Source organism: Momordica charantia (assembly GCF_013281855.1).
Source record: "Momordica charantia cultivar OHB3-1 chromosome 10 unlocalized genomic scaffold, Mcharantia_2.0 BLBB01000010.1, whole genome shotgun sequence".
Lineage (NCBI taxonomy): Eukaryota > Viridiplantae > Streptophyta > Magnoliopsida > Cucurbitales > Cucurbitaceae > Momordica > Momordica charantia.
This window is the reverse complement of record NW_028275158.1, coordinates 12,533,085-12,559,752: the sequence shown is the minus strand read 5'-3', so window position 1 is coordinate 12,559,752 and position 26,668 is coordinate 12,533,085.

Below are 26,668 nucleotides of genomic sequence, written 5' to 3'. Positions count from 1 at the left end.
TTGCAACCCTATGACGCACATTGTATTTAGTCAGCAACTTTTGCATAGACCTATTCACAAAATGAGCCCCCCATCGCTTATCAGACAACGCGGGGTTCCATAACGCGTAAAAATGTGCTTTTGCAGAAAACGAATGACAACTTTAGAATCATTGGTAGCAGTTGCAATGGCTTCTATCCATTTCGAAACATAATCTACTGCTAACAATATATAAAGCTTACCCTTAGAAGATGGAAATGGACCCATAAAATCTATACCCCACACATCAAATATTTCAATCTCCAGGATCTGGGTTTGAGGCATTTCGTGGCGTTTAGATATATTACCTGTCCGTTGGCATTTATCACAAACCTGGGCAAACATATGTGCATCTTTAAACAGAGTGGGCCAAAAGAACCCACTTTGCAAAACTTCGGCTGCGGTTTTGTGTCCTGCAAAATGTCCTCCATATGGAGACATATGACAAGCGTCTAACATCGCCTATTGTGGTTTTTTTAATGAATATCTATTTGCGAAATTGCGGCGTGTCTATTGTGGTTTTTTTAATGAATATCTATTTGCGAAAATTATTTTGTTGAATGATTTTTTTTTAATGAAGAATATGGAGAATGCCAATTTACTCCGGGGATGCTACCTAGTAATGAAACGACATGGTGCGTGGCTAAAAAAAATCCTGAAGGTGCTGATGAGTGGAGGATTCAGAAAGGCTTGAAGTATGCATGTGGGGAAGGAAGGGCTGATTGTGCTCCTATCCTGCTGGGTGGTACGTGTTATAATCCTAATACGCTTGAGGCCCACGCTTCCTACGCTTTTAACAGCTATTACCAGATGAGGGCTCGTGATGCTAGTGCATGCAATTTCAACGGAGTTGGTCAAATCGTCAACGAAGCTCCTCGTAATACCATCCAAATTTTAATCTCTATTGTTATTTAATTCCTTATAATATTTAGTTTGAAAATGAGTTGACTAACCATTGTTGTTTTATGATGCAGGGTATGGAGAATGCCAATTCCCTACCTATTATACTACAGGCAGCTAAAGATATTGGTCCCCATAACAAATATTTTATTTATATTTAGGGATATGGTTACTTTTTATTTGGAGATGTAATGGTTAAAATTTTGTTTATCTTTTTAGTTCTTATATAATATATATATGTTTTTTATGAAATAAATTAATTGTTTGTAATACTTAAATATTTGTTATAACAGTTATAGTTGTGAGGTTTTGGTTCCGTTAGAGAAATATTGGTTGCCACATTTTGACCAAGCATGCATCAAAAAGTATTTAGCCATCTTAATGAGGTGTAAAACTGAACACGTCTCACAACTTAGAAGATTACTAATAACTTGGAAGAAATGCTCAGCCGACCTATATTTTTTACATTGACCAACATTCTATGGTCATACCAGTCAAAACTTTTGCGGTCCTTAAATCATTTTCTTAATAAAACATTTCACATTGTCTGGACACTTATCTAACTAGTTTACTGACTCAAGCAAACTCCCAACAATCGTGCATCCCAACCCATAAAGGAGGGAATTTTGCTCGTCCCTCATACTACAAGGTGGCTAGCACCTTTGTTGCCAAAGCTAATGCCTATCTTAATGCTACAAATGTTTGAACTGCTGCTATCTACCACCCTCCACTATTGGCCGAACAGTTGTTGGCAAAATTGCAGCCAATGGTCATCCTACTGCTATTACAGGACCTGCGGCCAACAATCGTCCAATCCTCAACGAGGTGTCTATTCCAGAATGAAAATTTCATTGCATATGCAGAACTCCAGCCTCTAGGAGACCCTTATCGCACAAGGGGAAGCCAGTGAGTTCATATAGGATGGAACACAGACTGTCATGTCGATCTGAGCATTGTGGGGAACATGATAGTCAAAATGGTTGAAATGAAGTCTCGAACGGAATCAATGGAAAAAGAATGAAAGATGTTTGCATTGTCAATATTACACCACCCGAGGAAGGGTAAGGCTCCTATGTACCCTTCCACCCAAGGAGATAAATATGCCCTGCACCCACCAACTTGAGGAATGCATATTGGCACCCGTTCAAGGAATAATCCATGATCGAGCACGGAAAGCCTATACAATCAACCTCAACCTCAAGCAAATCGGACCTCTCAAAATCGCCTCATAAAGAGAACGATCGTTTCCCCTGAGTTCAGCTTACCTGCAACCTATGTGATGATCCCTATTGATGGTGATCTCTGCGATGTTCTCAACGATATATCTTGTCGCCAATCACCGCCTCATGTAAAGGATTGGACCAATGAGATAGAAGACCTTAGACTTACACTTAACAATTGGGCGAGGACGAAGAGCTTGGAAATTAATAGTCAACGGATTGCTTTAGGGCCTGACCGATACATCTGATCCAAAGTTAACTAGATGACATATAAGTTCGAAAAAGAGATAGACGACTTGAAAAAATAAATTTGAAGGGAAACCTACCCCTGACGACAAGGACGAGGAACTTGAGAAACCCCATTTTGTTCAAGAAATACTTGATGCCAACATCCTAAGTAATTTCAAGACGTCAAAGTTCAAGACATACAACAGCTCGTGCGACTCAGTCTACCATGATGAAATTTTTTAACGCTGGATGGACATACAAGCCAACGGTGATGCAATGAAGTGTCAAGCCTTACAAATTTCATTGGGACGGTAAGCTTTGCTATTGCATAGACCATTTATGTCGAAGTTTATCTCTATATGTCGAGGTTCATAACTAAGTTCTTTGGTCGACATCAATTAAAGCCACCAACACTTTAGTTGCTCACATTCTGTCAGAAGGAGAAAGAGTCATTGAAGGACTATGTCAGCCGCTTCAAGCAGGAGGACGAGAGTGTTATGCTGCAGCATTCAAAAGATCGGCCACATGCATGGTTATCGCTAGACCCCAACGAATCCAAATTTTGCTTAAGGAAGATTCCTCCAATAAGGATTCAGAAACGCGAACCAAAAAATTCAAATTTGTACTTTTCCTACCTAGATAAAAATGTTACCATCAGCACCAATTTTTGGGCCAATTTTTGGACACGTGGCGACTTTTCATTTGTAGAGGGAATATGACCGTTGCGGAAGACGTTTCGACCTGCCAGGTTGTCGGAGCACTCAATTGTTTCGCCGTTGCGTATCTCGAGGAGATCCCATGCGCTCGTTGATTACACGTGTACGGCGCAGAGGTTTTTCCGATCAGCTATAAATAGTCCCGAAACTTCAGGTCAAACCTTACATTTCCTGAATTTATGGAGTTCGATCTGAAACCAACTCGAACCCTTTCTCTAGGTCAGTCACTTTTCCTTGCTCTTACTCTTCATTCAAACATGGTAGTTTTCTTGTCTTCCTCCTCCAGTAGAGATAGCCTGGGTAGTGTAGGTCGAACGATAAGTAGTTCGTCCCATAAACCAAGTGACTCTGGGGAGGTCTTAGCTCGTAGGTTAGAATCCGAGCTTGAAGAAATAGAGAACTTTAGGTTCTCAGATGACGGAGAGGATAGTGATACCTCCACCTCGGGCCAGGGTCTGGAGTACCCTTCTAGGATGCCCGAGCATTATCTTGGACCCCTTCGTAGGGGGTTTAACATTCCGAATGACATCCTCCTTAGGATTCCGGAGGAAGGGGAAAGAGCTGACAATCCCCCAGAGGGATGGGTCACTTTTTATCTCAAGATGTTTGAGTACGGTCTCAGGCTTCCCCTTCATCCTTTCGCCCAGGAGTTCTTAAACCGAACTGGACTGGCTCCTACTCAAGTGGCCCCCAATGGGTGAGGTGTCATTTTTGCTTTAGCCATTCTTTTTTGGTTGCGAGCTCGGGATGAGGACGAGGCCGAGCTACTAAGTGTTGATCAGCTCCTTGGATGTTTTGAGGCCAAGAGGATAGCCAAAAAACCTGGTCGGTACTATATGTGCGCAAGGAAGGGCGCGGGTGGTATAGTCAAGGGGCCGACCTCCATCAAAGGATGGGTAGGCAAGTGGTTCTTTGCCTCTGGAGAGTGGTTGGCAAATGACGAATCAGGTCGTCCCTTCTTTGATGTGCCTTCTAGGTTTGGGAACCTAGGTATGAAGTCTTTCTTATTTTCTTTTTCTTTTCATTTCTTGGTATTCACATCTAACTCGAACTTTTGTTTATTTCGTGCAGTATCAATCAAGCCGATTCCCGAGCTCGATCAAGCCACTTTTGACACCCTCAAATTCTACAAGGACAACTTCCCAAGGGGCCGGAAGATCGGGACCTTAGTAACCGACAAGCTGCTGCTGAAATCAGGGGTACTGGACTACAATCCTTTAGTTCGTCCGATTGAAGCTTCCACGCCAAACTCTGAGCTCGGTAAGCCGTGTTCGATCTCAACTTCAATTTTAGCTTCAAGTTTTTTCTTCTAACATTTCATTTTATTCGAATTGCAGCCATGGTGTGTGGATTTACGAGCAGCGTGAAACGTAAGTCTAAGGGTCGTGCTCACGCCCTTAAGACAGTTCAGAACTCTGATCCTTCTACCTCTGCTGTGGGTCAGGGTGCAGCTCAGGACCAGGCGGGTCCATCTTCTGAAGTTCCGACTCCAGTGATCGAGTTGGATTCTACTGGGGAACGCTCCAGGGAGAAGCGCTCGAGGAGCGAGTCCGAGGCATTGGACGTGTCGCCTCTTCGCGAGGTAAGAGAGGGCTCTCCTCTGAAGAGGAGGAAGAAAAAGAAGAAAGCCACCTCATCCTCGGAGGTTGGACCTCGTGGCCCCCTGCCCTCAAGCCACGTTGATTTGGTGGATGATCCTGAAGCTCGGATGGGGGGACATCCGACGTGAAGATGCGGTTCAGAATGGAACCGTCAAGCTCCGGGGTGAAGGACCAAGTGTCACGCATCTCGGCCGCGTGCTTGGATCGCTGTCTCAGGAGAGCGTCCAAGTTTGTGAGTGACCCAGGGTCCATGCTGCAACGGACTATCGACCACGCTGTCGAGGTGAGATCTGCCCTTACACTTATTTTCTCGTCTTATAGCTTGATCTAACCTGAACTTGCCTTCTGTGTTTTGCAGGCGTTCACTGCCTCCATCCACTCAGCAATCATGATCAAAGCCGAGCTGGATGGAAGGGAGGCATTGGCAGCGAAAGAGAGGGCGAACTCCTTTGCTGCCTTGGAGGCTGCCACTACGCTCAAGGGCGAGCTGGTGAAGGCTCGGGGCGAGGTGGACGTACTGAGGGCCGAGGTAGAAGCCAAGGCCGAACTGTTGAAAAGGGAGGATGAAAGGCATAAGGCCCACCTCCGAGCTGCCCACGCCATCACTAAAGGGCTGGAGAAGGAGAAGTTCCAACTCCTTAAGGAGAAGGATGACCTGCTCCAGGCCTTCGAAGGGAAAGACGCTACAATTGGGCGTCTTACTGCCGAGCTGAAGGCGGAGAAGGAGCGCCTCTCCAATGGAACTCTTCTTGAAGCAGCCTTCAGGCAACACCCAGATTTTGATGGGTTTGCCAAGGACTTCAGCGATGCAGGCTTCGAGTTTCTGATGAAGGGCATTGCTGCTGATATGTCGCACCTCCAGCTCGACCTCGGCGATCTGAAGAAGAGGTATGCTGAGAAATGGGCTTCTAGGCCCAATGACACTCCAGGTCCTACCTCTCTAGTGGACAAGTATGTCAAAGATCTGGACTCTGACTACTCCGACCTGGATGAAGACGAGGCCCCCAGTCAGGATCCTACTGAGGTCGGCACTACCCAGGATGGAGCTCCTTCTCAGCAGAACGGATCTCAGGAGGTCAACCTTCTGGGTTCTCAAGGCGAGCTATCTTGTCACCTCGGGAGCGGCTGAGCTTCATTAGTTTTTGCTGTTGTTTGTTGTTCTATCTATTGTAAGTCTTTGGGCGGAGCTGCAAGGTCTATAAGCCTTGGCTCTGTCCTCCAATTAATGAATTCTTCTTTCCCTACATTCAATTGCAGTTCTGCTTTCTAGCTTTGACTCTTTCCTCTATTACTTTTTCCTTAAACTTTTTAAACTTACAATTTCCATCTCGCACCTCTTAATTTGTTAATTTAAAGGTTTGAGCGTAAGTTAACTCTTTCCACATCGCACCTTTTTACTTGAGGTTTGAATTTGAGCGTTTCTTTAAGTGGTTTTTAATATTTCTCCTCGAACTCGGAAGTCTGAAGATAATACCAATCAATTCGAACTTTTCCATACCGCACCTTTAACTTGACCGTTCCAAGGTTTGGATTTTGAGTCCATAATTAATATACACATCGCACCTCGAACCCGTAGGTTTAGAGGATTGAATTTCTTGAACCTTCAACATTGCACTTTTAACTTAAGCGTTCAAAGGATTGAATTTTGGTTCGTAATTGATTTTGACATCGCACCTCGAACCCGTGGGTTTTGAGGATCGAATTTGATCAATTTTTTAAGTCTCATGGGAGTTCGTGGCCCCCATTTAATTTCTAATCGAACTCGGAGTTATGAAATTAAATCACTCCATTTATTAAAAGTTCCGCCCCTTGAAAATTTTTACAAGACCCTTTTAGGACTATTTTGACATTTCAGGGGTAATAGCGCTTCAAGTGCTCCGCGTTCCATGGATGCGCAAGCACTCTTCCTTCCAGGTCGGCCAGCATATAAGTTCCAGGTCGGACTATGCCTTTGACTTCGAACGGTCCCTCCCAAGTTGGGTCAAGGGTGCCAACATGACTCTGAATTTTCCTTAAGACCAAATGTCCAACTTGGAAGCTTCGAGGTCGAACTCGGTTGTTGTAATGTCTGGCCATTCTGTTCTGATATTCTGCTAATCGCAGCTGGGCCATTTCCCTTTTCCCTTCCAACAAGTCCAGGTTAAGGAGTAGCTCCTCCTCGTTCCTTGCAGGGTCGTACTGCTCTACCCTGTCTGTTGGTATGCCGATCTCGACGGGCACAACAGCTTCGGAGCCAAAGGCTAGCGAGAACGGAGTTTCGCCAGTTGACTCTCTTGGGGTGGTTCGATATGACCACAAAACTTCAGGTAGCTCCTCGGTCCATCTTCCCTTTCTGGAGTCCAACCTTAGCTTGAGTCCTCGCTTTATGATCTTGTTTACTGCTTCAACCTGTCCACTTGCTTTTGGATGTGCAGGGGACGAACTGAGGTGGCTTATACCCAGTTTTCCGCAAAAGTCCTTGAACTTTGCATTATCAAACTGTTTTCCGTTGTCCGTCACAATAGCATTGGGTATGCCAAAATGGCACACGATATTTGTCCATATGAACGACGTGACCCTAGACTCTGTGATGTGAGATAGTGCCTCGGCTTCGGCCCATTTAGTGAAGTAGTCCACAGCGACAACGGCGAACTTTGTTTGTCCTTTGCCCAGGGGAAAAGGTCCTATGATGTCTACCCCCCACTGTGCGAATGGCCATGGGGCCGAGATGGGGGTGAGCGGTTCTGGAGGTTGATGGATGATGTGACTGGGCGTTTATGCTGAACGCACGCACTAAGCGTGGTAACAATTATATAGATGCAAGCGCACACCTGTCAGAGTAATATAAAATGGATGGAGTATCCAAGTATCGATCCTCAAGGACTTCTAAATAATTTCCAAACTCTAAAGTTTTAAAGAATAGTGAATGTTGAAATGAGTGATTCTTGTAAAATGGGAAGTGGTCACAAATAATGGTTTTGGATTTGGGATTTGCACTTATAATGATAAAACCTAGCCCGAATTACTTCAAGTTAGCCAACAAAGAATCAAGGATATGCTAAGGACGATATGCATTTTACTTTAGGAACCAACGACTACGCTTTTCACTTGACTTATGTCTAAGCAAGTTCAAAATCCTAAGACATTCCCTAATATGTCTATTATGAGAGATATCTTAGTTTTAGGATGGAAATAGTCGCAACCTCGGGTTAAGGTCCTATGTCTAGGCTACTTAAGCGGAACCCTTATGTCTAAGGCGCTCCTTTCCTCGGTTTAACCACTCAACAATGCAAATAAGCAACCTTTTCAGTATTGACTTGTTAAGACTTACAGTGGCCTTCTCTAAATCCTAACTTTTTGGGAAAACATGTTGAGCAATGAATGGAAAGCAAAAACACTACTTCTTAGCAACCCTTTTTAGACATAAAAGGCTAACTATCCATAACTGGGCTAGAGACGGGAATTTAGAAAGACATATTGAAGAAAATACAGCAAGTAAAATGGTTGAATGTGGAATGCATGTGTGAAAAACAAAAGTTAACTAACGGAGAGTTTTTATCGGGATTGAGAGCTTCGCCCTTCTCTTTCAAGCAAGGGGGAGTGTCACGTGCTCTTTCCTCTAAAAACACAACTCTCTTAACTAAAAATTAAGTAAAGGCAAAGATAAGAGAAGCGTAAACAAGCGTAATCACACCCCCAAACTTAACTTTTTGCTTGTCCTCAAGCAAAACTTAGCAACTTTAATCAGCTTTCTAACACATGGACAAGGAAAAGCAAAAGCAACCGAGATGTTCAATCATAAATTGTCTCAGGGAAAAGATGTCAAAGCCTACCATTCTGTTGCCTTTGTAAACTTAGTCACTATAAACCAAGTTTGAAATGATAAAAACTTTCTCTTTCAAAATCCTTTTTCCTTTCAAAAACAAAAAAACGTTTTCAAATACCCCTAAGGAATCTGCACACTCCCTCCTTACACGAAGACTTTTACATCTGAAAGACTGGCTACTAGCCCCTGAGGTTTTCACACACTAACATCGGTTCCAACCACAGCTACTCGTAGAAAGACATTGAACGAACAGCTAGGTCATAAAATGACGACAATGAGAAACACTGATATGAACCAAGGAGCTACCGTTGTTATGCCTCATGGACCGATTACAAGATCGAGAGCTACGAAACTTCAACAAGCTTTGCTACTTCGTGTCCAACCTTACTTTAACATCGAAGAGATGTTGCACCTTGCCATCAAAATTGAGAAGCAGCTCCAAAGGCGATCTCAAAGGTATTCTACTAAGCCCTTTTCCCATTCATCTTCTACATGGAAAACGGATAGTAAGAGTGCTGATTCTAAACTTAGAAATCGAGAGGCATATGAGAAACCAAAAGAAAAGTTTGAGAAAGGAGAGAGTTCCAAGAAGGGGAAAGAGAAAGTTGATGAACCTAATGTGAGGAATCGGGATATTATAAATGCTGGAAATGTCAAGGAGTAGGACATTACAGTCGAGACTGCCCTAATAGAAGAACTATGATAATTAGAGAAGGAGAGTTTGTAACAGAAGATGAGAAGGAAGATGAGGTAGAAGAGGACGACAATGGTGAATGTGAGAGTGAGGAGTATAGTGAAGAGGACCCTACACATATGTCCTTAGTCACTAGGAGAGCTCTCAGTACTCAAATTAAGGAGGATGGCCTAGACCAACGAGAGAACTTATTTCACACTAGGTGTCTTGTCCAAACTGTGCCTTGTAGTGTGATTATTGATAGTGGTAGTTGTACCAACGTTGTAAGTTCTATTCTGGTCAAGAGGCTTAACTTAGAGACAAAACCACATCCTAGACCATATAAACTTCAATGGTTGAGTGATTGTGGGGAGGTAAAGGTGAGTAGACAAGCTCTTGTTTCTTTTGCTATTGGAAAATATGTTGATGATGTTTTGTGTGATGTTGTACCTATGCATGCCGGGGATATATTGTTGGGTAGACCTTGGCAATTTGACCGTCGGGTAATGTATGATGGGTATGCCAATCGCTATTCTTTTACTCATCATGGAAGAAAAACTACTCTTGTACCTTTGTCACCAAAAGATGTGCATGTTGATCAATGCAAACTTGAAAAGAAGAGGCAAGAGGCTGATGCAAAAGCAAAAAGTGAAAAAGAAACAAAAGAAAATGAGTTGAGAGAAAAAAAAAGTTTGAGTGAAAAGCAAGGGAGTAGCAATCAGCCTAGTGGGAAAAATGAGAGAAAAGCCAAAACGGTGAGCTTGTATGCTAGTTCAAGTGAGGTTAGGAATGTTTTAATGGCGAAACGGACTGTTCTTGTACTTTTGTACAAAGGGTCTTGTTTTCTTACTAACGAGCTTAACACCTCCTTGCCTAGTATTTTTGTTTCTCTTTTACAGGAATTTGAGGACTTGTTTCCCGAGGAGGTGCCCAAGGAATTGCCACCACTTCGTGGCATCGAGCATAAGATTGACTTCATTCCAGGTGCTACCATACCTAACCGACCAGCTTATAGGACTAATCTTACTGAAGCCAAAGAAATTCAAAGGCAAGTGGATGAATTGTTAGCTCATGGGTATGTACGCGAAAGCCTTAGTCCTTGTAGTGTGCCTGTTATTTTAGTGCCTAAAAAAGATGGAACTTGGAGAATGTGTGTAGACTGTAGGGCTATTAATAAGATCACTGTTAAATATCGTCATCCTATTCCTAGGTTAGATGATATGTTAGATGAATTGCATGGCTGTAGTCTCTTTACTAAGATTGATTTGAAATCTGGGTATCATCAAATTCGTATGAATGTTGGAGATGAATGGAAAACTGCATTTAAGACCAAATATGGATTGTATGAGTGGCTTGTTATGCCTTTTGGTTTAACTAATGCTCCTAGTACTTTCATGAGGTTGATGAACCATGTATTGCGTGAATATTTGGGAAAATTTGTGGTTGTTTATTTTGATGATATACTTGTGTATTCGAAGTCTTTGGAAGATCATGTAATGCATGTGCGTGCTGTTCTGACTACACTTAGAAACGAGAAATTGTATGCTAACCTAAAGAAATGTAATTTTTGCATGGAAAGGGTTAATTTTCTTGGTTTCATTGTGTCTAGTCGAGGAGTTGAGGTGGATAGTGAGAAAGTTAAGGCTATTAGCGAATGGCCAACTCCCACGAATGTTGGGGAGGTTCGAAGTTTTCATGGGCTAGCTAGCTTTTATCGGCGTTTTATTAAGGACTTTAGCACCCTAGCTTCACCTCTAAATGAATTGGTAAAGAAAAATGTTCCTTTTGTTTGGGGTACATCCCAAGAGCATGCTTTTAATGTTTTAAAGGATAAGTTGTGCAATGCTCCTCTACTTGCTTTACCGAACTTTGATTTGACTTTTGAAATTGAATGTGATGCAAGTGGGATTGGAATTGGGGCTGTACTAATGCAAAACCATAAGCCACTAATGTTCTTTAGTGAAAAGTTGAGTGGTGCTTCTTTGCGGTACCCAACTTATGACAAAGAACTTTATGCTTTGGTACGAGCTTTGCACACTTGGCAGCATTATCTTTGGCCAAAGGAGTTCGTCATTCATACGGATCATGAGAGCCTAAAGCACTTGAGAGGGCAAAGCAAACTGAATCGCAGACATGCCAAGTGGTTGGAGTTTATAGAGACATTTCCATATGTGATTAAGTATAAACAAGGTAAGGAGAACATTGTTGCAGATGCTTTATCACGAAGGTATGCTCTCTTTAATACTTTGAATGCTAAGATTTTAGGATTTGAACATCTCAAGTCCTTGTATCTAGATGATGTGTTCTTTGCTCCTTTTGTTGAATCGTGTGAAAAAGGACTTGTTGTTGATGATTACATGTTGTTTGAAGGATTTTTGTTTCGAAAAGGAAAACTTTGCATTCCATCTTGTTCAATTCGTGAATTGCTTGTAAAGGAAGCTCATGGGGGTGGTTTAATGGCTCATTTTGGTGTTTCTAAAACTTATGATATGCTTGCTGAACATTTTTATTGGCCTAAGATGAAGCATGATGTGCATAAAGTGTGTAAGCATTGTATTGTATGCATAAAGTCTAGGTTACAACCACATGGTTTATATTCACCTTTGCCTGTTCCTACTACTCCTTGGGTTGATATTTCTATGGATTTTGTCCTTGGTTTACCAAGAACTCGGAAGGGTAGGGATAGTATATTTGTAGTGGTTGATAGGTTTAGCAAGATGGCGCATTTCATACCATGCCATAAAACCGATGATGCTAAATTGATTGCTGATTTGTTTTTTAGGGAAGTTGTTCGTTTGCATGGCATTCCTAGAACTATTGTTAGTGATCGCGATGTAAAATTTTAAGTCATTTTTGGCGTGTGTTATGGGGAAAGTTGGGAACCAAACTTGTTTATTCTACTACTTGTCATCCCCAAACTGATGGACAAACTGAGGTAGTAAATAGGACAATGGTTACCATGCTTCGAGCAATCATAGATAAAAATCTTAAAACTTGGGAGGATTGTTTGCCATTAATTGAATTTGCATATAATAGGGCTGTCCATTGTACTACTAAATGCACACCGTTTGAAATTGTATATGGTTTCAATCCTATCTCCCCACTTGATTTGTTGCCTATGCCTCCTAATGAATTTGTGAGTTATGATGCTAGCACAAGGTTGATCTTGTCCATAGGCTACATAAAGAAGTTAAGGAAAGGATTGAGAAGCAAAACACTAAGGTTGCTTCCCGCATCAATAAAGGACGCAAGCTCCTTGTTTTCCAGCCAGGGGATTGGGTTTGGGTACATTTTCGAAAGGAACGGTTTCCAACTCAACGAAGGTCTAAGTTGCTACCACGAGGCGATGGTCCTTTTCAAGTCCTTGAACGGATCAATGATAATGCTTATAAGATTGATTTGCCAGGTAAGTATGGAGTGAGTGCTACCTTTAATGTTTCTGATTTGTCTCCTTTTGATGTAGTTGATGACTTCGATTCGAGGACGAATCCTTCTGAAGATGGGGAGGATGATATGAACCAAGGAGCTACCGTTGTTATGCCTCATGGACCGATTACAAGATCGAGAGCTAGGAAACTTCAACAAGCTTTGCTACTTCGTGTCCAAGCGTTCTTGAACTCGACAAGAGAAATAAAGGAAGATGTGCAAGAAGTTAGAACTATGCACTTCAATTTGGTGCAAGTTATGCATTTTTAAGTGTTTTTATGGCAAGTTAAAGTCCACTTGGTCAAGGTCAAAGTCAACTCCATCAAGACAAGTCAAAGTCAACTCATTCAATTCAAAAACCAAGTCAAACACTCACATCCCTCATTATGGACGGGATTGCAATTATTTTGGTTGGCTTTCCATGTTCTTAACCTTTTCATTTGCTTGTCTTTTCATTTCTCGTAAGTTATGTCTTTTCATTTACAAGTCTTTTCATTTCTTGTAAGTTACAAGTCTTTTCATTTGCTTAAGACTTTTCATATGGCTTGTTAGGATGGCTATATATAGCCTTGAGATGTCTTGTTGTAACACAATTTGAAGTTGAATGAAAAGTGAGTTTTCTCATTAGCTTGGTTGAGAGATTTATCTCCCATTTCTTGTGCAATTTCTTGTGTCTTTAGAATTTGCATCTTAGGATCATTCAAGCAGTGTTGATCATACCTCTTGTGGAGTGATTCGAATCACGAGTTTAGAAACAAGTTTTCTCTACTCTTGATATTGATCATCAAGGTAATCCGTTCTAAAACTTTTCCTTGGGTTGATTCCATACTTGTTTTCGGGGTTTTTGGGATTGAGTTCTATGGGTCTTGTTCGTTAGCAAGGTTCTTAGATCCAACTCTCAAGGGTTTCTTAACAATTTACATGTCCCTACGGGACGTTCACCTTCCGAAGGATGCAATTTGGGCTATGCAATGCCCCAACCACATTTAAAAGGCATGACGGCGATTTTATCAGCATGGTGGAACAAGACCTAAGAAAATTTCATGGATTATTTCTTTGTTGTCGGTGAGTCATTTGAAAATTGATTAGAAAACTTAGAAAATGTTTTAAACATATACAAGGAGACCAACCTAGTCTTAAATTTGGAGAAGTGTCATTTCATGGTACAAGAAGAGAATGTTTTAGGTCATAAACTTTTGGGTAGGGGTATGGAAGTTGACAAGTAAAAAAGTAATTAATAGCAAAACTACCCTCACCCACGTCTGTTAAAGAAGTAAGAAGTTTTTTTGGACACACGGGATCTAAACATTGTTTTATCTAATATTTTGCACAAATTTTTGTATATTGTTGTAAATTCATTAACCTTTTAATTTTTATGAATAATGTTTGTAAGCTTTTGAAAAACATGAAAATGGACTTAGTGCAGCACTAATGATATATAGTTGAGCCAGATTGGGACCTTTTGCTCAAGTTAATGATCAACGCTAGGGACTATACGGTAGGTGTTATGTTGGGGCAGGAATGAGGTAAGGTGTTACATTTAGTTTACTATGCTAGTAAGACGTTAAATGAAACACTGATAAATTATACTACCACATAAAAGAAACTTCAAGGTGTTATTTTAGCGTTTGTACATTTCGATCTTACTTGATAAGAACTAACGTAATAGTTTTCACAAACCACTATACTCTCAAACATCCATTTGTTAAACAATATGCGAAGCCGATGTTGATAAGGTTGACTTTACTGTTACAAAAATTCGCCCTAGAAATAAAAGATAGGTAAGGCACGGAGAATCAGGTTGCAAATCACCTCTCTAGGTTAGAATCTACTTTGCAGAATGATGAGCTTGAAATCACAGAGCAATTTGTTGACGAATGGCTCCTTTCAGTTGTTGGTGTTCCTTGGTATGCTAGCTATACCAATTACCTGGTAAGCGGTATCTTTTCATACGACTTTAACAAATATCAGGTTTAAAAGTTATTTCATAAAGTAAAGCAATTTAGAGGGATGAACCATTTTTTTACAAACTATGCCTTGATAACATTCTACACATGTGTATTGCTGAAGAATAATACAACACATTCATTAAGGGTTGTAACATGTCTCCGGTAATTTGTTGGGAGAAGAACTACAACAAAGATATTACAAAATGGATTCTTCTAGCCTTCACTGTTCCGAGATGCACAACTATTTGTAAAAGGTTGTGATCGTTGCCTACGCATAGGTAATGTATCCTATAAGATTAAGATGCCCCTCAGCCTTGTTTTGGATGTGGAGATTTTTTATGTATGGGGCATTTACTTCACCTTACATTGCATTGGCAGTTGATTATTTGTCAAAATGGATTGAGGCAATTGTCACTCCAACCAACCATGCCAAGGTAGTAACCTCATTTTTACATAAATAAATCTTTACTAGGTATGGTACTCTATGTTGTATTATTAGTGATAAGGAGACAAATTTTTTAAATAGAGCAGTAAGAAAGTTGTTAAAATACAATGCAACCATATGATAGCTACGATGTACCACTGTCATTCCAGCGGACTATGTAAAGTATCTAACATAAAAACTAAGACAATTAAAAAAAAAAGAAGATGAAAGAAGTCTGTTTATGCAAGGATATGCACAACAGTGTGTTCCTGATTGTAGCTCGAACTCGGCCTCCGGACCGACCTGAACACTTGGGCGGACCTGCACAAAAAGGTGAGCACTCCGACGATCAAGTCAGTATAGGTCGGATTCCGAGTTTAGTTCGAGGCCAGAAATCGTCGTACCTGATCGGGGAGTGAGGTCCTCTACTTATGGGCGGTGGTCCCGCTAATCTCGCGACGGTTACATTCGGTAATCTCGGGACCGTCGGTTACACCCGGTAATCTCGGGACCGACGGTTACGCCCGATAATCACGCCGCAGACAGTTGCTCACATCGGCCCCTACCGAGCTCCCCGGTAGGTCAGACCTGGGCCAGGTTCACCTCGGCCCTCATACTTAGCATTTGTCGGTGTTAGTGGCGGCCATCTCGGCTATCCGAGCTGGGCATGACTCATGAGCCATCTTGGAGCACCAATAGGGGTCCTCCACGTGTCCAGGGTATTCCCTTCCCCAAACATTGGCCCCCTCTCTGTCTGGTCCAATCTCGACCTGGCAGAGAAGTTCATTCGACTTGCTTTGGACACGTGGCGACTTCCTATTCGTGGGAAAATACAACCGTTGCGGAAGATTTATCGTCGGAATATTCAAATATTCCGACGCTTCGGATCTCAGAGAGGATCCTAGTCGCTCGTTGATTACACGTGTACGGTGGGGAAATTCTTCCGACGGGCTATAAATGCCCCTAATCCTTCAGATCATACCTTACGTTCCCTGAATTCTTGGAGTTCGATCTGAAGGCAGCTCGAACCCTTGGTAGGTCGGTCTCTTCCCTCTCTCTTTCGAACGTAGTTGCCATGTCGTCCTTTATTAGCAGCAACCTAGGATCCGATTTAGCTCGTAGGTTAGAGTCCGAGCTTGAGGAGATAGAAAACTTTAGAATCTCCGATGACGGGGAGGATAGTGACGCCTCCACTTCAGGTCAGGGTTTGGAATACCCTTCTAGGATACCTGAGCACTACCTCGGATCCCTTCGTAGGGGGTTCGCTATCCCTGAGAACATCCTCCTCAGGCTTCCGGAGGAGGGGGAGAGAGCTGACAATCCCCCAGAGGGATGGGTCACTCTCTACTTCAAAATGTTTGAGTACGGTCTCAGACTTCCCCTTCACCCTTTTGTCCAAGAATTTCTCTTCCGGACTGGGTTGGCTCCGGCTCAAGTGGCCCCCAATGGGTGGGGTGTCATTTTCGCTTTGGCCATCCTTTTTTGGCTACGAGCTCGGGATAGTGAGGAGGCCGAGCTGTTGGACGTAGACCAGCTCCTCGCGTGCTTCGAAGCGAAAAGGATAGCTAAGAAGCCCGGTCGGTTCTATATGTGCGCAAGGAAAGGCGCAGGCGGTATAGTAAAGGGGCCGACCTCCATCAAGGGATGGGTGAGGAAGTGGTTCTACGCTTCCGGGGAATGGCTCGCAAAGGACGAGTCAGGTCGTTCCTTCTTTGACGTCCCCACTAGGTTTGGGAACCTAGGTACGGAGTAGTTCTTGCTTTTCGTAATTTTCTCTTCTGTCATTCAGGTCTAACTCGGGTTTTGTCCTCGTGCAGTTTCAATCCGACCAGTCCCCGAGCTTACGCAAGCCTCCTTCGATACGCTGAAATACTACAAGGAGCGTTTTCCGAGGGGTAGGAAGGTCGGAACCCTGGTGACCGACGAACTGCTGCTTGAGTCCGGGCTGCTAGATTACAACCCTGCAGTTCGTCCCATTGAATCCTCAACGCCGAACTCTGAACTTGGTATGCCGAGCTTGCCTCCCCCCCTTTTTCCTCTAACCTCGTGTTGACCCCTGTTTTTATTTCGCAGCCATGGTTTGCGGATTTGCAAGCGGCGTGAAGCGCAAGTCCAAGGGTCGAGCCCATGCTCTTGAGGCCGCCCAGAGTTCGAAACCTGCCACCCCTGCCGTGGCAGGGCCTGCCTCGGAAGATCCAGCCCCGGTGATCGAGCTGGAGTCTTCTGGGGGTCCCTCGAGGGAGAAGCGCCCCAGGGATCAGACCGAGGCGGTGGACGTCCAGACCGAGGCGGTGGACGCCCCGCCTTTGGGAGAGGAGGTGAGGGAGGAAGCCCCTCTGAAGCGAAGAAGGAAGAAAAAGAAGGCGATCTCCCCCTTGGAGGTCGGAGCTTGCAGGGTCTTGCCTGCAAGTTTCGCAGATCGGGTGGACGATCCTGCGGCCAGGATGGGCGGGACGTCCGACGTGACGGCACGGTTCAGAGTTGAGCCGTCAAGTTCCGGGGTGAGGGACTAGGTGTCCCGCATCTCAGCTGCAAGTTTGGACCGCTGCCTAAGGAGGGCGTCCAAATTTGTGAGCGACCCTGGGTCCGTTCTGCAGAGGACCATCGATTACGCCGCCGAGGTAAGACTAGTGTCCCCACTTTTGCTTAATTTCGCCCAACAGGTAGTTCGGTCTAACTTTTCCCTTGTACCGTTTCTCAGGCGTTCGTTGCTTCCATTCAATCGGCTCTGGCTGTAAAGGCCGAGCTGGATGGGAGGGAAGTTCTGGCAGCGAGGGAGAAAGAGGAGTTCTCCGCTGCCTTGGAGGCTGCTTCCTCCAGCATGAAGGATGAGCTGCTGAAAGCTCACTCTGAGGTGGAGACTTTGAAGGCCGAGGTGGAGTCCCAGGCCGAGTTGCTGAAAAAGGAAAAGGATAGGTGCAAGGCCCAACTCCGAGCTGCCCACGCTATCACCAGGGGCTTGGAGAGGGAGAAGTTCCAGCTCCTGAAGGAGAAGGACGACATGCTCCAGGTGCTTGAAGCGAAGGGCAAGGAGCTGGAGCATGCGACTGCCGAGCTGGAGACGGCGAAGGAGCGCCTCAGCAATGGAGTCCTATTGGAGGAATCGTTTAGGCAACATCCTGACTTCGATGGATTTGCCAAGGACTTTTCTGACGTGGGCTTCAAGTTCCTCATGAAGGGCATTGCTTCCGACATGCCCGACCTTCAGATCGATCTCAGCGGTCTGAAAAGAAGGTATGCCGAGAAGTGGGCGTCTGGGCCTGGCGGCACCCCTGACCCCCAAGCGTTGGTGGATCAGTATGTCAGAGATCTGGACCCTGACTACTCCGATCCCGAAGAGCACCAGGTCGGCTCCACTCAAGAGGGCGCTCTTCAAGCAGGCTCTTAGGCGACCACCCTTCACGAGGCTTTTCGCTGTTCTTCCTCCCTTTTCTTTTGTTTTGTAAGTGTCAGGGCAGAGCTGCAAGGTCTATAAGCCTTGGCTCTGCTCTTCATTCAATAAAGAGACTCCCATTTACTTCTACCTTGTTGTTGGCAACCTCTTTTCTTTGTTTTTTTTTTGAACTGCAGCTAATGTCACCTCGCACCTCTTACTTTTGAGGTCGCGCCTTCAGTTAAAATAGTTGTAAGCTTGAGTTTGAATCTCTTAATGTTCAATACATTGCACCAACTCTGGATTTTTAACATTTCACCCTTAACTTAAAAAAGGTTAAAAGGCTAAAATCCTAAGTCCGTAGCTATTCTTCATATCGTTCCTCGTACCCCCAAGTTCGGAGGCTTGATCATTTTGAACTTTTCACATCGCCCCTTTGCCTTGAAGGTTTGAATTTTAAGTTCATCAGTGGTTTTGGCATCGCACCTCGTACCCTTAGGCTTCGGAGGATTGAATTTGAACCAACTGCCGGAATGTGATCGCGTGGGAGTCCGTGGCCCCCATTTAATTTCTGGTCGAGCTCGGAAGCATGAAATTAAATCATCACATTTATTCCGATCATAATTCTTTTGGAACAGTCTTTACAGATTCATTGAAAATCCTTTTGGCATTTCAAGGATAATAACGCTTCAGGTGCTCCGCGTTCCACGGGTGCGCGAGGACGTCTCCTTTCAGATCGGCCAATGTGTACGTCCCAGGTCGGACTATGCCTTTGATCTCAAATGGGCCCTCCCAGGCCGGATCAAAGGCACCCACATGCGTTTGGACCCTCCTTAAAACCAGATGTCCGACCTGAAAGGCCCGAGGTCGAACGCGGGCATTGTAATGTCTGGCCATTCTGCCCTGATATTCCGCCAGGCGTAGCTGGGCCATTGCTCTTCTTTCTTCCAACAAGTCGAGGTTGAGGAGCAGCTCTTCCTCATTTGTCGTAGGCTCGTAATGCTCTACTCTGTCAGATGGCATGCCGATCTCAACCGGGACTACAGCTTCGGAGCCGAAGGCCAGGGAGAACGGGGTCTCACCCGTCGATTCTCGTTGGGTGGTCCGGTACGACCATAGAACCTCTGGTAGCTCCTCGGCCCACCTGCCTTTCTTGGTGTCCAGTCTAAGTTTGATGCCTCGCTTGATGATCTTGTTGACTGCCTCCACCTGCCCATTTGCTTGCGGATGTGCGGGGACGAGCTGAGATGACTTATGCCAAGTTTGCTGCAAAAGTCTTTGAACTTGGCGTTGTCAAACTGCTTCCCATTGTCCGTCACTATGGCCTGCGGTATACCAAAGCGACATACGATATTCGTCCACACGAAGGACGTGACCCTGGATTCCGTTATGTGGGAGAGCGCTTCGGCCTCGGCCCACTTGGTGAAGTAATCCACAGCAACCACAGCGAACTTGGTCTGGCCCTTGCCTAAAGGGAAAGGACCAATGATATCTACCCCCCACTGCGCGAATGGCCACGGGGCCGAGATGGGGGTGAGCAGCTCGGGAGGTTGGTGGATTATGGTTCCGTAGCGTTGGCAATTGTCGCAAGTTCTAACGAACTTTTTGGCGTCCTGGCTGAAGGTCGGCCAATAGTATCCTTGTCGGATCACTTTGGCTGACAGCGACCGGGCGCCTGAGTGATTGCCGCATACTCCTTCGTGGATCTCTCTGAGGACGTACAGGCTCTCTTCAGGGGTTAGGCATCTCAATAGAGGCAGGGAAAAGCCACGTCGGTACAGTGCCCCATCTCGGATCACGAACCGAGCTGCCCGCCTTGCCAACTTTCTGGGCTCCTTGGGGTCTTGTGGTGAGTTGCCCCTAATGAAGTCCACGATCGGGTCCATCCATGAGGATTCTGGAGCGCCGATCTCCATCTAATTTGGCTCTAAGATCGAGGGATTATCTAGGATCTCGACGGGGACCGACCTGGCCAGGTCGGTCTCGTACGCCGATGCTAACTTGGCCAAGGCGTCAGCATTAGAATTTTCTGCTCGCGGAATTCGGCTTACTTCGTAAGTTCGAAACTGGGCGAGGTACGATCTGACCTTGCCCAAATACTTCTCCATTCGGGTGTCTTTGGCTTGGTACTCGTCCTTGATCTGGCTCACAACCAGCTGGGAGTCACTGAAGACCTTAACACAAGAGGCCCCCAATGCTCGAGCGATTCGCAGGCCGGCAATAAATGCTTCATACTCAGCCTCGTTGTTAGAAGTCCGGAAGCCGAACCGCAAGGCATACTCAAATCGCTCGCCCCCTGGTCCGAGCAAGAGGACCCCGGCTCCGCACCCCTTCTCATTGGAGGATCCGTTGACATAGACTGTCCAAGGTAGGTCGGACTCGCTCAGCTCGGCTATGAAATCTGCCGCTGCTTGTCCTTTCAACGCAGTTCTGGGTTCGAACTGGATGTCGTACTCACTTAGCTCTATTGCCCACTTCATTAGGCGTCCAGAAGCTTCCGGCTTATGGAAGATGCTTTTTAGGGGCAAGTTAGTGAGCACCACCACCGTATGGACTTGGAAGTATGGTCTGAGCCGTCGGGCCGAGGTGACCAAAGCGAGAGCCAACTTCTCCATCTGAGGGTATCTAGTCTCGGCTTCGGTCATAGCCTTGCTTGTGTAGTAGACCGGGTTTTGCCGCGTTTCCTCTTGCCTGATTAGGGCCGAGCTGACGGCACTGTCAGACACTGCTAAGTACAATTGGAGCTTGTCCCCCGGCATGGGCTTGGCGAGCAAAGGTGTCGAACAGAGGTAGCTCTTCAATTGCTGAAACGCTTGCTCGCACTCCGCTGTCCATTCAAACGGTCCTTTCTTCCGTAGGATTTTGAAGAAAGGAAGGCACTTATCTGTCGCTCTTGAAACAAACCGGCTCAGGGTCGCAACCCTGACATTGAGACACTGAAGCTGCTTCAGCGTCTTCGGTGCCTCCATCTCGGTCACGGCTTTAATCTTTTCGGGGTTGGCCTCGATTCCCCGGATGTGCACCATGAAGCCAAGGAATTTTCCCGAAGAGACTCCAAAGGCACATTTAGCCGGGTTGAGCTTCATTTGATATGTCCTCAAGACCTCGAAGGCTTCGGTCAGGTCGGAGAGATGCGACTTAGACTGCTTGCTCTTGACAAGCATGTCGTCCACATACACTTCCATATTCCGGCCGATCTGCTTGGCGAACATTTGTTCACCATTCTCTGGTAGGTCGCTCCTGCGTTCTTTAACCCGAAGGGCATGACCTTGTAGCAGTACTGACCTTGGTCCGTTATGAAAGCGGTATGACCTTCATCTGGGACATGCATCTTGATTTGGTTGTACCCAGAGTAGGCGTCCATGAAGGTGAGCAGTTCGTGCCCGGCTGTGGCGTCCACGAGCTGATCAATCCTCGGCAGTGGGAAGCAATCTTTCGGGCATGCCTTATTTAAGTTCGTAAAATCTACGCACATTCTCCACTTGCCGTTAGATTTTTTAACTAATACAACATTGGAGAGCCACTCGGGATACGAAATTTCTCTTATGTATTCAGCTTTCAAAAGTTTGTTAACTTCCTCAACAATTACATCACTCCTCTCCTTGTTTATAGGTCTTCTCTTTTGTTTCACAGGTCGGAATGATGGATCTATGCTGAGGCGATGCGTCATAATTCGCGGGTCAATGCCAGGCATGTCCTCATGGGACCACGCAAAGACGTCCGAGTTGGATCTGAGGAAGTGGATTAGCTCCTCTCTGTCGGTGGCCCCCAGCTTGGTTCTTATGCTTACCTGCTTCTCCGGACTAAGCAGAGGAACAAGCTCGAGCTCCTCAGTGGGTGCGGCAGACTCCTTCCTCGGCAGGTCGGCCTCGAACTCGAGCGTCCCATCCCTACCGGCGAGAGTTTCGAGGGCGCAGACCGATGAGCCTTTGAGTGCGGAGGCATAACACTCCCTCGAAGCGGTCTGTTCTCCTCGGACCGCGCCCACGCCATTGGGGGTGGGATACTTCAAAACTTGATGAAGTGTTGAGGGAATGGCCCGAAATGAGTGGATGATGGGTCTCCCAAAGATGGCGTTATAGGCCGATCTACCGTCAACTACCACGAACTCGGCCATTTGAGTGACCCGAGTTTGGTCCTGCCCCAGCGTGACCGGCAAGTCGATGCAACCCTCTGGGATGACAGATTCTCCAGAGAACCCAACCAGCGGCGTCGGGCTTCTCTTCAATTGCGACCTCGTCCAGCCCAAGGCGAGGTAGGTCGGTAAGGACAGGATGTTAGCGGATGCGCCCCCGTCTACCAGCACTCTCCTGACCACCACATGATCAATCAAGAGAGCAATCACAAGTGCATCATTGTGGGGCAGGTGGACCTCCTCCAAGTCTGCACCGTCGAAGGTGATTGGGCAGGTCGGCCCCTGCTCCCTGATGATGCACACCTCGCGCCTGGCTGCACGGGCTAACTTCTTTCTTTTATGTCCGGACTGACCCCCGTTTGGCCCTCCAAAAATGGTATTGATGACCGCAGGTCGGTCGGTGCGCCGAGGTGGCGTCCTTGAACGCTTTCGCTCTTCCTTTTTCTCTGCTGAGCTGGTCCTAGGCTTTCCCACAAACTTCTTGAAGTAGCCGTCTTGAATTAGATCCTCAATTTGGCGCTTCAATTCCCAGCAGTCCGACGTGTTGTGGCCGTGCTCCCGATGGAAGCAGCAATACTTGTCCTTGCTGCGCCTCTCCGGGGCTCCCCGAAGTTTCTCAGGACGCTTGAGTAGTTTTTCTATTCCAGACTCCTCGATGTTCGTTAGGATCTCGGAAATTGGAATCGTAGTCGGGGTGAAGCGCTCGTAAGGTCGGCCCCTGGTAGGTCCGCTCTCCGCCCTTCGATACTCAGCTCGGCCGCTGGAAAAGGATCCCTTGTCCTTGGACTTGGGATCTACCCTTTCATCTTTTCCACTTCTGCCACGGCCGATCTTTCGTTCAGGTCGGCCGGTTTTGGTTCGGAGGAGCTCCTGTCCATCGATGACTTTCTTCGCCTTCTGAAGCACCTCGGCGAAGGTGGCCGGGGCCTCCTCTCCAAGTTTCACCGTGAGGGCTTCGTCGGCTAGACCGGTGAGGAAATAGCACATGGCCGAGTCATCGGAGCAGTGTGCAACCTTCAACTGCTCCTCCTGGAATCTGGTGACATACTCCCGCAGCGTCTCACCCTCCTTCTGCCTGATGGTGGCGAGATGGGTCGCTGTCTTTTTGTCATAGTGCCGAGAAGAGAACTGGGCGAGGAACTCCCTTCTAAGCTGAGAGTAGGTCGAGATCGACCTGGCTGGCAGTCTCCGGTACCACAATTGCGCACTGCCAGTAAGCGCGATCTGAAAGGCGCGGCATTTGATTGCGTCTGATGCCGCCTGGAAGTCTATGAGGCCTTCAAAGACCTCAACATAGTCCTTGGGGTCCTTCGTCCCATCATAAGGCTTCACGGTAGGAGCTTTGAACTTCGGAGGGATTGGTGCTTCCAAAACGTCCGAGGTGAAAGGCGATTCTCCCAAGTCGCCATCGTTCAGTGAATCGTCTTTCTGCTCACATTTGGCCTTTAAGGCCTCCACCTGAGCATCGAGCTCCCCCCTCAGCTGGTCGAACTCCTCCCTTGTGATTATCCCTGCGGGATTGTGAGAGGATTCAGCCTGCTGGTTGGAGCTCCTGTGGGAGCGGGATGATGACTGCCCTTTTCGGAGAGACGAGCCTTTCTTTCTGTTGAGATGCTCACGGAGGTCTCCCCTCTGGCGAGTGTACCCCTCGCTCTCGTTGTCTTCGGGACGTTCCTCCTCGGCTGGGCCGAGGTGGGAACCCCTTTGCTCGCGTACGTCCATGCGCGTCACTCGATTTTCAGATCGGGACCCTGCGCCTGCAGCTAGCACCATTTCGTTATACATTGCCTCCATGGAGCGCATTTGTGTGCGCATTGCCTCCATCTCTCTCTTGAGCGCATCAAAGTTCTCGCTTGTTGGAGCCGGAGCTGGATCCCGGGCGCCCTTCTTAGAGGTCCCACCTCGGCCACGGGTGGCCTTGGACGTCCTTGGGTGCTCAGGCGGTAGGGCAGGCGCGGTGATCCGTGCCGACCTGCGGAGGGGTTCCGTCGCTAGGCCGTCGTGACCTTGCCCCTCTACCACTGCTGCTCCGACCTCCCTCTGGTGGGCATCGCTGGCAGCTAGAGTCCTTCGATCTGTCGTATTGGTCGAATTCGCTGGTTGAACCATGTTCGCTCGCGTGTTGGTTTAAAGGAATTGGGATGACTTAGATTGTCGCTTCCCACAGAAGGCGCCAAATGTTTATGCAAGGATATGCACAACAGTGTGTTCCTGATTGTAGCTCGAACTCGGCCTCCGGACCGACCTGAACACTTGGGCGGACCTGCACAAAAAGGTGAGCACTCCGACGATCAAGTCAGTATAGGTCGGATTCCGAGTTTAGTTCGAGGCCAGAAATCGTCGTACCTGATCGGGGAGTGAGGTCCTCTTACTTATGGGCGGTGGTCCCGCCAATCTCGCGACGGTTACGTTCGGTAATCTCGGGACCGTCGGTTACACCCGGTAATCTCGGGACCGACGGTTACGCCCGATAATCACGCCGCAGACAGTTGCTCACATCGGCCCTTACCGAGCTCCCCGGTAGGTCAGACCTGGGCCAGGTTCACCTCGGCCCTCATACTTAGCATTTGTCGGTGTTAGTGGCGGCCATCTCGGCTATCCGAGCTGGGCATGACTCATGAGCCATCTTGGAGCACCAATAGGGGTCCTCCACGTGTCCAGGGTATTCCCTTCCCCAAACAAAGTCAAATAGATGGGATTGGGCAGTTAAATGGATGATTCAATGTGGGCATATCGAACAAGTTTCAAAACTCCTTTAGCATTGTCCCATTTCGATTAGTTTTCAGGAAAACATGTCATTTACCACTTGAACTCGTACATAGAGCATTTTCAACAACCATAAAGTTGAACTTTATTTTTCTGTTATGAGAAGAAATAAAGCTGTAGTTGAATAACCTAGATTAACTTTGGCAATTCTATTACGAGAGTACTAAGTTATACAAAGAAAAGACGAAAAGATGGCATGACAAAAAGATTCGACCCAAATGTTGATGCAAAAATCTGGCCTGTTGGGATTCCACCAAATTGGCACAAATCTTCTAGAATAAAAGGGATCAACAAGACCTACGTGGCTCTTGCCACACAGGCTCCGATGCTTAAATCATAATCAGAGTAGTTGAGTGTAAAGTGTAGGGTGTTGTGAGCATACCTCTAGGAATTGGCTTATCCTTGTATTTATAGAGGTTGAGTCCTGATTCCTTAAGGATTAGCTGAACTCTAATCCTCCTAGGGTTTACATTCGTCGAATCCTTATCCACTTAGAAAATGACAGAGTGGGCCTCACGTGGTATTGTTCAAGGTCAAGACCAAGTCGACTCGGACCGAGCTTGAATGGGGGGTTGAGATTCCCTAGAGGGATTCTCGGCCACCTCGGTGCCGAGAAGTGCTTGGCGCCGACCCCCGGGTCGGCCCACTGCCGGCCCGAGTCGCTGGGCTCCGACCCATTTACCTCTTCGGGTCCGCTCCTTCTTCGGCTTTCTTTCCTCTTTTCGGTTTGCTTAATTCGATCTCTATTTTCTACCTATAACACCAAAGATCTGAATCTTGAAGATTTAGTCTTATTATTTAATTTTCGTTTTAAACTATTTCCAGGTAAATTAAAATCGAGTTGGTTAGGCTCGTTCATAATTGAGAAGATATACCCCACAAAGCAATTAATTTAAGGGTTTTAAAAGGTAATATCTTTAACTTAAAGGGGTATCATGTGAAATGATATTTTGAAGAGCTGTAAAACCTTTATAATCTTTCGTGATTTGTGACATAAGGATAAGAAACGATCCTTCAATTGGATTTGCGCTCGCTTTCGAGTGAATTATGTGAAAAATAGTTTGTAACTATTGTTGTTTGATTTTTATACAATTGCTCTTGCTATTGGTGAAAGATTTCGCGTTTGCCAAAAATAACGTTTGGCGTTACTAGAAGCAGAAAATAAAAAATCACTTAGAATTTTGTTTTTGCGCAATTTTTTCAAAAGGCATTGGGCATGTTTTGCAAGCAATAACTACCCAAGCCACCCTTGCATCAAACCACTTATAAAAGTCCTAGAACTTCACTTTTCTCAACTTTGACAAAAACCCACAAATTTTTTTTGGTCTGGGGGCACAGAAGGGAGAGTGGGCCGGGTTTCAAGCCTGATTGCATGTGACTGAGTCGGGAGAGGGGGGCGAAGAGATCCGCAACTTTCACCACTACTTCGCTTCT